The sequence below is a fragment of the Mus caroli genome, unplaced genomic scaffold (genome assembly GCF_978045245.1).
Source record: "Mus caroli unplaced genomic scaffold, Mus_caroli_1 scaffold_17, whole genome shotgun sequence".
In the NCBI taxonomy this organism is placed as follows: Eukaryota; Metazoa; Chordata; class Mammalia; order Rodentia; family Muridae; genus Mus; species Mus caroli.
Window position 1 is genome coordinate 159,841 of NW_028227272.1, and position 10,653 is coordinate 170,493.

The 10,653-nt window shown below is 41.2% G+C and overlaps 1 pseudogene; it reads right to left on the reverse strand.

The window, feature by feature from the left end:
- Positions 1-1,074: 1,074 nt before the first annotated feature.
- LOC110287957 (olfactory receptor 1f45-like) lies at positions 1,075-10,055 on the reverse strand (annotated as a pseudogene).
- Positions 10,056-10,653: the final 598 nt, after the last annotated feature.

Here is a 10,653-nt window from a genome sequence, read left to right on the forward strand (position 1 = left end):
GAAGAACTATTCAAAGAATCAACCAATCAAGGAGCTGGTTCTTTGAGAAAATCAACAAGATAGATAAAACCTTAGCCAGACTCACTAGAGGGCACAGGGAAAGCATCCTAATTAACAAAATCAGAAATGAAAAAGGAGACATAACAACAGATCCTGAAGACATCCAAAACACCATCAGATCCTTCTACCAAAGGCTATACTCAACAAAACTGGAGAACCTGGATGAAATAGAGAAGTTCCTAGACAGATACCAGGTACCAAAGTTGAATCAAGATCAGGTTAATGATCTAAACAGCCCTATATCCCCCAAAGAAATAGAAGCAGTCATTAATAGTCTCCCAACTAAAAAAAGCCCAGGACCAGATGGGTTTAGTGCAGAGTTCTATCAGACCTTCAAAGAAGACCTAATCCCAGTTCTTCACAAACTATTCCACAAAATAGAAACAGAAGGTACTCTACCCAACTCATTCTATGAAGCCACAATTACTCTGATACCTAAACCACAAAAAGACCCAACAAAGATAGAAAACTTCAGACCAATATCCCTTATGAATATTGATGCAAAAATCCTCAATAAAGTTCTTGCTAACCGAATCCAAGAACGCATCAAAACAATCATCCATCCTGACCAAGTAGGTTTCATCCCAGGGATGCAGGGATGGTTCAATATACGGAAATCCATCAACGTAATCCAGTATATAAACAAACTCAAAGACAAAAACCACATGGTCATCTCGTTAGATGCGGAAAAAGCATTTGACAAGATCCAACACCCATTCATGATAAAAGTCTTGGAAAGATCAGGAATTCAAGGCCCATACCTAAACATGATAAAAGCAATCTACAGCAAACCAGTAGCCAACATCAAAGTAAATGGTGAGAAGCTTGAAGCAATCCCTCTAAAATCAGGGACTAGACAAGGCTGCCCACTTTCTCCATACCTATTCAACATTGTACTTGAAGTCCTAGCCAGAGCAATTCGACAACAAAAGGAGATCAAAGGGATACAAATTGGAAAAGATGAAGTCAAAATATCACTTTTTGCAGATGATATGATAGTATATATAAGTGACCCTAAAAATTCCACCAGAGAACTCCTAAGCCTGATAAACAGCTTCGGTGAAGTAGCTGGATATAAAATTAACTCAAACAAATCAATGGCCTTTCTCTACACAAAGATAAACAGGCTGAGAAAGAAATTAGGGAAACAACACCCTTCTCAATAGTCACAAATAATATAAAATATCTTGGCGTGACTCTAACTAAGGAAGTGAAAGATCTGTATAATAAAAACTTCAAGTCTCTGAAGAAAGAAATTATAGAAGATCTCAGAAGATGGAAAGATCTCCCATGCTCATGGATTGGCAGGATCAACATTGTAAAAATGGCTATCTTGCCAAAAGCAATCTACAGATTCAATGCAATCCCCATCAAAATTCCAAATCAATTCTTCAACGAATTAGAAAGTGCAATCTGCAAATTCATCTGGAATAACAAAAAACCTAGGATAGCAAAAACTCTTCTCAAGGATAAAAGAACCTCTGGTGGAATCACCATGCTGGACCTAAAGCTTTACTACAGAGCAATTGCGATAAAAACTGCATGGTACTGGTATAGTGACAGACAAATAGACCAATGGAATAGAATTGAAGACCCAGAAATGAACCCACACACCTACGGTCACTTGATCTTCGACAAGGGAGCTAAAAACATCCAGTGGAAGAAAGACAGCATTTTCAACAAATGGTGCTGGCACAACTGGTTGTTAACATGTAGAAGAATGCGAATCGATCCATTCCTATCTCCTTGTACTAAGGTCAAGTCTAAGTGGATCAAGGAACTTCACATAAAACCAGAGACACTGAAACTTATAGAGGAGAAAGTGGGGAAAAGCCTTGAAGATATGGGCACAGGGGAAAATTCCTGAATAGAACAGTAATGGCTTGTGCTGTAAGATCGAGAATTGACAAGTGGGACCTCATGAAACTGCAAAGCTTCTGCAAGGCTAAAGACACCATCAATAAGACAAAAAAAACCACCAACAGATTGGGAAAGGATCTTCACCTATCCTAAATCAGATAAGGGACTAATATCCAATATATATGAAGAACTCAAGAAGGTGGACTCCAGAAAGTCAAATAACCCCATTAAAAAATGGGGCTCAGAACTGAACAAAGAATTCTCACCTGAGGAATACTGAATGGCAGAGAAGCACCTGAAAAAATGTTCAACATCCTTAATCATCAGGGAAATGCAAATCAAAACAACCCTGAGATTCCACCTCACACCAGACAGAATGGCTAAGATCAAAAATTCAGGTGACAGCAGATGCTGGCGAGGATGTGGAGAAAGAGGAACACTCCTCCATTTTTGGTGGGATTGCAAGCTTGTACAACCACTCTGGAAATCAGTCTGGCGGTTCCTCAGAAAATTGGACATAGTACTACCGGAGGATCCAGCAATACCTCTCCTGGGCATATATCCAGAAGATGTCCCAACCGGTAAAAAGTTCATAGCAGCCCTATTTATAATAGCCAGAAGCTGGAAAGAACCCAGATGTCCCTCAACAGAGGAATGGATACAGAAATTATGGTACATTTACACAATTGAGTACTACTCAGCTATTAAAAAGAATGAATTTATGAAATTCCTAGCCAAATGGATGGACCTGGAGGGCATCATCTTGAGTGAAGTAACACAATCACAAAAGAACTCACACATTATGTATTCACTGATAAGTGGATATTAGCCCAAAACTTAGGATACCCAAGATATAAGATACAATTTGCTAAACGCATGAAACTCAAGAGGAATGAAGACCAAAGTGTGGACACTGTGCCCCTTCTTAGAATTGGGAACAAAATACCCAGGGAAGGAGTTACAGAGACAAAGTTCGTAGCTGTGATGAAAGGATGGACCATTTAGAGACTGCCGTATCCAGGGATCCATCCCATAATCAGCTTCTAAACGCTGACACCATTGCATACACTAGCAAGATTTTGCTGAAAGGACCCAAATATAGCTGTTTCTTGTGAGACGATGCCGGGGCCTAGCAAACACAGGAGTGGATGATCACAGTCAGCTATTGGATGTATCACAGGGCTCCCAATGGAGAAGCTAGAGAAAGTACCCAAGGAGCTAAAGGGATCTGCAACCCTATTGTTGGAACAACATGATGTACTAACCAGAACCCCGGAGCTCTTGTCTCTAGCTGCATATGTATCGAAAGATGGCCTAGTTGGCCATCACTGGAAAGAGAGGCCCATTGGACTTGCAAACTTTATATGCCCCAATATAGGGGAATGCCAGGGCCAAAAGAATGGGAATGGGTGGGTAGGGAAGTGGGGGGCACTATGGGGGACTTTTGGGATAGCATTGGAAATGTAATTGAGGAAAATATGTAATAAAAATATTAAAAATTAAAAAAAAGACTTATTTAGTAGGTTTAATAAATGTTATATTTCTGTTTTGTTTTCAACTTCAATAAATTACTAGCAGGTATTTTTCTTTACCACCAACTCTTGAACATTAGGGAGACTGATGATATAGCTGTTGATAGGGTGCCTGTTGGCATTCACAGTGTGTTGGGTTTGCTGCTCTAGCTGTCTCAACCTGGCATGGTGGGGCATGGCTACAATCCCAGCACTTGGGAATTGTAGGAAGGTGCTCAATTCAGGGAGAAATGGCTTTCTTATCATGTTAAGGCATCATAGTTAAACAAAGTTTCTTTCCAGTCATTCAAAACAATTTTTTTATCCTTTTAATTTTATTACATGCAAGAAGTTTATTCCTAGACATTTAATAAACTAGTAATATTTAACTTAATGTTACTATTTCATTGGGATTTTATTTGTCCTTTTTAAGTGTGAAATCTGTTTGCATATATGAGAACTACTTTCTGTTTGTCAGTTCTATATCCTATTAACTTATTGAATGCTCTATGTTTTCAGACAAGCTGCAGGGTTTCCCAGATACATAATTAAGTCATACATAGCGATTTTCTCTCAAATCTGATTTCTTACTCGTTCACCTGCACTGGTTAGAATCTATGGCAAAATGCTAAATAGTAGCAGTGCTGGTGGGATGTTTTCATTGGGACCTCAATTTTAGTGGAAATGTCTTCTGTGAAGAAGACATTTTAAGGACTGATGATAAAGGCCCATTGGCAGAATGCCTGACTAGCATGAAGAAACTCCTGGGTTTAATCTCCAGCACCAAATAAACTGGGTGTGGTGGCACATGCCCACAATCTTAGCACTCAGGAGGCAGAGGCAGGAGGATCAGAAGTTCCAGGCCAGCCTAAAATACATGAAACTTTTTTAGGGAAAAAAATGCTAAATCAGAATCTGTAGCTCAGTGATAAAGTACTTGTTGACCACATACTGGCTGTGATCCCCAACACAGAAAAACAAAACCACTACAATACTGGCTTAAGGTATTGAAGAACTTATATCGGATATTCTTATGTATTGTATTGTTTGTACTGTATTGTACTGTATTGTATTGTATTATATAGATTGTGGATGTTGAATAAAATGAAAAAGAATGAGAAAAATTGAATACAGCGTCAAATGTAGACAATGTTCTTACAGCAAATACAGACAGTAAGTACTCTTAGTGGAGAGTAAGGGAAAGGTGAGGTATGAAGAAATAATGGCTGAAAACTCATTTTTAAAAATGACCTAAGAATACAGTAAGCTCAACTAATTACAACTAGAGTTATAATTATATCACAAATAGAGTCAGGAGTCATATTAAATATGCTGAAAGTAAAAGGTTAGGAGAAAATATTTCATCTGTTTCAATTTTTTTGTTTATTTTGTTTATTGAGACAGAATTTCACAGTGTAGTCTATGACTGGGAAACCATAATATAACCTAAACTGGCCACAATCTTGTGATCCTCCTTCCTCAGTGCTCTGGTGCTGGCATATAGGCCTGTGATACCACAGCAACTTTATTAGTCATTTTCAAAATAATTTCAAAACATACTGTACATTTTTATGTTTTAAGGAGAACTAAAATTACTAAGGAGTGGACATACATAAAATCGATATAAGTAAGACAGTAATTTTGAAAACCTGTTTTATAAATAATTGTTGGAGGCTTAGATATAGACTACTATTTGAGTAAAATTATCTGAGCCCATTTACATACACATGACAGAAAGGGTTAAACAATGTAATTGACTGACATGCTGGACACTGGGATTGTAGAAGGCATTTCCATTTAATGAACTATTTTCTTGTTTTAATAATGTGTGCCACCCATGTTCATGAGAAGATAAAACATCATATCAAATGAGTGGTAGAATTGTTTTTCTGTAGGTCCAAATACATTTTTCCTATTTCCACCATTAATATTAATACACACACACACACACACACGCGCGCGCGTGTGTGTGTGTGTGTGTGTGTGTGTATCTCCTGACTCAGTCTCTCACTTTCTGAGACAGGGTCTCCACATAGTCCCACTGTCCTGGACCTCACTGTGTAGACCAAGCTGGCAGGCATTCTCCTTGACCAGAAAATATTTACAGAAACAAACAACAAGCAAGCAAGGGTAAAACAGAACTAAAGGAAAATTGGACAAAAGTGCCACATTAAACAGAGACTCAAGAAAGAGGAAATGTGAGAAAAGGAGGGATCAGGTGGATATTTGGGGATCAGGGAAGGTCCTGATCAAAGTAAACAGCTCATCTGAGGCCCTCAGCAGACTTGACCTGGAGGAAGAGTGAGCAAAGCAGAAGACAGAGGGAAGGATAGGACAAGCTGAGACATGGAGAAGAAGGAAGAGCCAAGGACAACGGAGGGAAGGTGAATGCCAGACACATGACAGGACAGGACTCTACAGGGAAAAGAAGGAAGGAGTGAGGGCATTGCTTTCAGAAATAATGGCTGAAGATGTCTCAAATTTCTTTGAAAACAATAATTGATACATCTTAGAAGTTCTGCCAACTTCAATCATAAAGAGTGTAAGGACTAGCAATGGTAGATGTCTTCTCGGCACAGCTGCACCCACGGGCTCACAGTGGAGCAATAACATGAGATGTGTGCAATTGGAAGCTAGACACATGTAGCAGAGGAAGCAGGTATTAAGTCTCACCTCTAGCCCCTAGATGGAGACCTGTTGGCAAGTGTTAGCAATAGGAAAGGAAGGGTTGGTTTATCTTAAGAGTGTAGTCTCTTAAACTCGACCACAGTCCAGTGGAAGGCCACATATATGAGTATGTGGCAGCAAAAGGTAAACGTGGTGGGTGTGAAAGAAAGAAAGGAAGGAAGAGAGGGAGGGGAGGGGGGAGGGAAGGATAGAAAACAGAAAAAAGAAACAAAGAAAAAATGAAAGAAAAGATAAAAGTAAGATGAATGCAAAATTTCATTACAACTGAAAAAATAAAAATCTTCAGAATAAAAATACACAGGGTCAGCAAAGCCAAGTTCTAGGCACTGACTTTAAAAGTTTAGTATGAAAGGAAAATGGAAAGCATACAAAGTTTTTACTAAGTGAAAGTTCCAGAACAGCTAGGCCTACATAGTGAGACTCTGTCTCAAGCCAAAAAAACAACAACAAGAATAACAACAACAAAACTGTAGCTACATGAGAACACCAGTAAAGACAGACAGAGGCAGGTAAAGAGGACAGAGGGACTGACATGTCTGCACACTACAATTGTAGAAGGCTCAGTTCATTTTTATTAAATTGGCATATTTCCTGCTTAATCTTATGTGCTATAATGCCCAGAAAACAAGAATAAAATAGTAAGTCCAAATAAGCTGCAGAAGTAGGGTTTCCTGGAGCTCCAAACACTATTTTCTCAACCCACCAATTCTGATCTTCCAGTGAGATTGGCTCAGGCTGAGGTCTCTGCTATGAGAAAGAATGAACAGCTGTGGTTTCCCAGAGGAGACCCAAATACTCCAAGTTGAGTGCAGGCATTCTGCTAAGGGATGTGGAGCATTACAAAGTATGTCAGTAGCAGATAGGTCTCTGATACAGAGTTAGCACAAGATGTTGTAAGCACAACTGAACACAGGCACAGAGGATCTGTTGATGCCAACAAGATAGCAGCATGCCCATTGCCCTGAAAATGGTGAGTGTGTGTGGTTGCTGCTGCTTGGCCAATCAGAGCTCAGTCTTGTGGTGAACTGCATGAAGACAGCCACTCAGAATGATCCCAACTCAGAAACCATATCTCATCTGGAGCAGGAATCAATTCCCCTTCCAACAACACCTGACCCAGTTTTGAGGTTACCATTAGTCACTTTCCAGTGTTGTCCCATTGAGACTCCTCACTCTTCTCCAACATTGTGCAGGAGTGCTCATGGTGCATTCTGCCAAGACATTGACATGACAATCCAAGTAACAACTTTTGTTAAAGAATTTTTTTCATTCTTTTATCTAAAGGATTTGTATCCTGGGCTCTGTACCTGGTATAGATAGTAGATGTTTTTCTTATAAAAGATAAGTGTTGAGTTTCAGGTAATTGACAAAACATGAATAATTGTTAGACATTAGTTCCCTCTGTGATGTTTGACACTCCCAACATTACTGCTTAGATGGAAATCTGATGGCAAGTACTTTCCTTAAAGCCCCTTTCATGACCCTGTTCCCCAGGCTGTAGATGAAAGGGTTCAGCATGGGGGGTCACCACTGTGTACATCATGGCAGCTGCCATGTCCCTCCCAGCTGCGTGAGAAGATGAGGGGTTGAAATACAGGGATATGATAGTGCCATAGAAGAGGCACACAACAGCCAGGTGTGAGCCACAGGTGGATAAGGCTTTCCATCCTCCCCTAGGGGATGAGACTGTCAGGACTGCGTAGGTGATGTGCATGTAAGAGATCAGGATGCAGACAAATGGGGTAACAATGATCATAGTTCCTCTGTATTAATCATCAGATCATTGAGATGTGTATCTGAACAGGAGAGTTTCAGGAGAGGAGTTGAATCACAGAAGAAGTGGGGGATGATGTTGTTTCCACAGAAGGAGAGTCAAGCAGTGTGTGCAACAGACAATTCAGGTTGGCTACCACCCATGATCCCACAACAAGAAGAGCATACAGCTGATGGGTCATCTTTGTTGTGTAGTGTAAATGGTGGCATATGGCCACAAATCTGTCATAGGCCATCACAGCTAGCAGGGAATTGTCCATTCCAGCAAACACACAGAGAAAATACATCTGTGTCAGACACCCAGAGAAGGAAATGGCCTGACTCCTGAGTATGTGGTTGGCTAGAACCTTAGGAACAGTAGTGGAGGAGAAGCAGACATCCACAAAGGGCAGGTTGCTGAAGAAGAAGTACATGGGAGTGTGCAGGCGGGAGTCTGTGCTGATGGCCAGGATGATGAGCAGTTTTCCCAGGATAGTTGCCAGGTAAATGATGAGTAAGAGCAGGAAGAGGAGCTGCTGCTGCTGGGGCTGCTGGAGAATCCCAGGAGGAGAAACTCAGAGACACTAGATTTGTTGCTGTTGCTAATGAGTCTGAGCCCAGCTACAGGAAGGAGAAACAGAGGTCAGAAGACTATTTTCATGTTTGGATGCTACAACCAGATTCACAGTAATCCTCCATTAGAGTTTCTAAATTAAAATGTTCTTCTATTTTCCACTTACTCGATTTATAAATCCCAGTTTTAGGTTGTTTTGGTTCCCCAAAAGTCACCTGTTTAATTTTATTAGATATAACATACAAGCATTCATACACCATCTTACCTGGATCTGGTAACATTTCCAGTCTTCCGTTCACTCCTTAGAAGCTCAAAGTAAACAATAAGAACCCAATTAATGTATTGATCTTAGGTTCCAATTGGTAGAACTGTGATGCTGCTGCCACTATGGGAGAGAGTAAGCAACACTTGTTGCAGAAGAAATATTGGCATCTCTACTACCCTGAAAATACCTGGGCAGGACAGTTCTAGTCCTTTTTACCATGGAGTTGCTGGACAATTGCATTCTTTATTCTAAGGATTGGAAAGTGTTGGGAATATAGGAAGGTTGTGAAAAGGTGAAGAGTGGATGAGCAGTCAGAGCCCTGTGTGTTGGAAGGAGGTCTGGGAGAATTAAAGAGGTATTTACTTCAGCATGAGGTTCCACTGGGCATAGACTCCCTGAGTACCTCATTAAAGAAAAGCAGAAAGTAATTGTATAAGCCAGATCTTGGTCCCTCTTAACCAACAACAAAGAAACATATCATCTAAGCTCACAGTCAGAACTTGGGGATGAAGCCATTTGTGTGGAGTCAAGTCTCAGAGAGAACTCCCTGAGACTGGTCTAAGCCTGTAGGGTTGAAGAATCAGTCCCCAATCTTCTTTCTCTCAGAACAGAAAATGAAGTTGTGGCACTATCAAGGGAAAGTCCTCTCTTCCTCACGTTGGTCACTTACTAAATAGGGCTTATGGCATATTTGCTTATAGGCAGCCCTGGGAGTAACTGGCTTACAGGGCCAATATTGATCCTGTAAAATATCCAGTGTGATATTTAATGAGTATAAAGCTAGATGGGAGAGTGTGTACTCCTCAATTGCTGAAGGTGACCCATGCTCAGAGAACCCACATTTGTGAGGATGGTGTCTTCCCAGCCCACAGTGATGTGTGCACTTCTGAAAATCTTTAGACTATTGAGTACAGCTCCAACAGCTTTGTTTATATTTCTTATCCCTTCTCCAGGGAGAATTCATGTCAGGAGATAGAAATTTAGCATGGAGACACCCTCAGAGAGATGGAGATCCTCAACATGATGGAGACCCAGAGTGTGACTTGTCCTGTCCAAGACAGACTCAGCATGACTTGACCAGTCCATGACACCCTCAGCGTGACTTGTCGAGTTCATGGCACCATCAGTGTGATGGAGACACCCTCAGTGAGACTTGTCCTCTCCATGATGCCCTCAGCATGACTTATCCTGTCCATGACACAATCAGTGAGACTTGTCCTGTCCATGACAACTCAGCATGACTTGTCCTGTTCATGACATCCTCAGTGAGATATGTCTTGTCCATGACACGCTCAGTATGACTTGTCCTGTCCAAGACACTCTTGGGGTGAATTGTCATGTCCATAATACCCTTAGCGTGGCTTGTCGTGTTCATGACACACTCAGCACGATAGAGACACCCTCAGTGTGATGGAGACACTCTCAGTGAGACTGATCCTGTCTATGACACCCTCAGCTTGACTTGTCCTGTCCATGACACCATCAAAGTGACTTTTCCTGTCCATGGCACCCTCAGCATAACTTTTGCAGTCCATGAAACCCTCAGCATGACTTGTCCTGTTCATGACACCCTGAGTGTGAGTTTTCCTGTCCATGACACCTTCAGTATGATGGAGAAACATTCGGAGTGATGCAGACACCCTCAGTGAGACTTGTCCTGCCCATGACATGTGCAGTATGACTTGCCTGTCAATGACAACCTCAGAGTGACTTGTTCTGTTTATGACATTCTCAGCGTGACTTCTCCTGTCCATGAAACCTTCAGCATGATTTGTCCTGTTCATGACATCCTCAGTGAGACTTGTCCTGTCCATGACACTCTCAGGGGGAATTGTCCTGTCCATGACACCCTCAGCGTGACTTGTACTGTTCATGACACCCTCAGCATGATGGAGAAACCCTCAGGGTGATGGAGACACCCTCAGTGAGACTTGTCCTGCCCA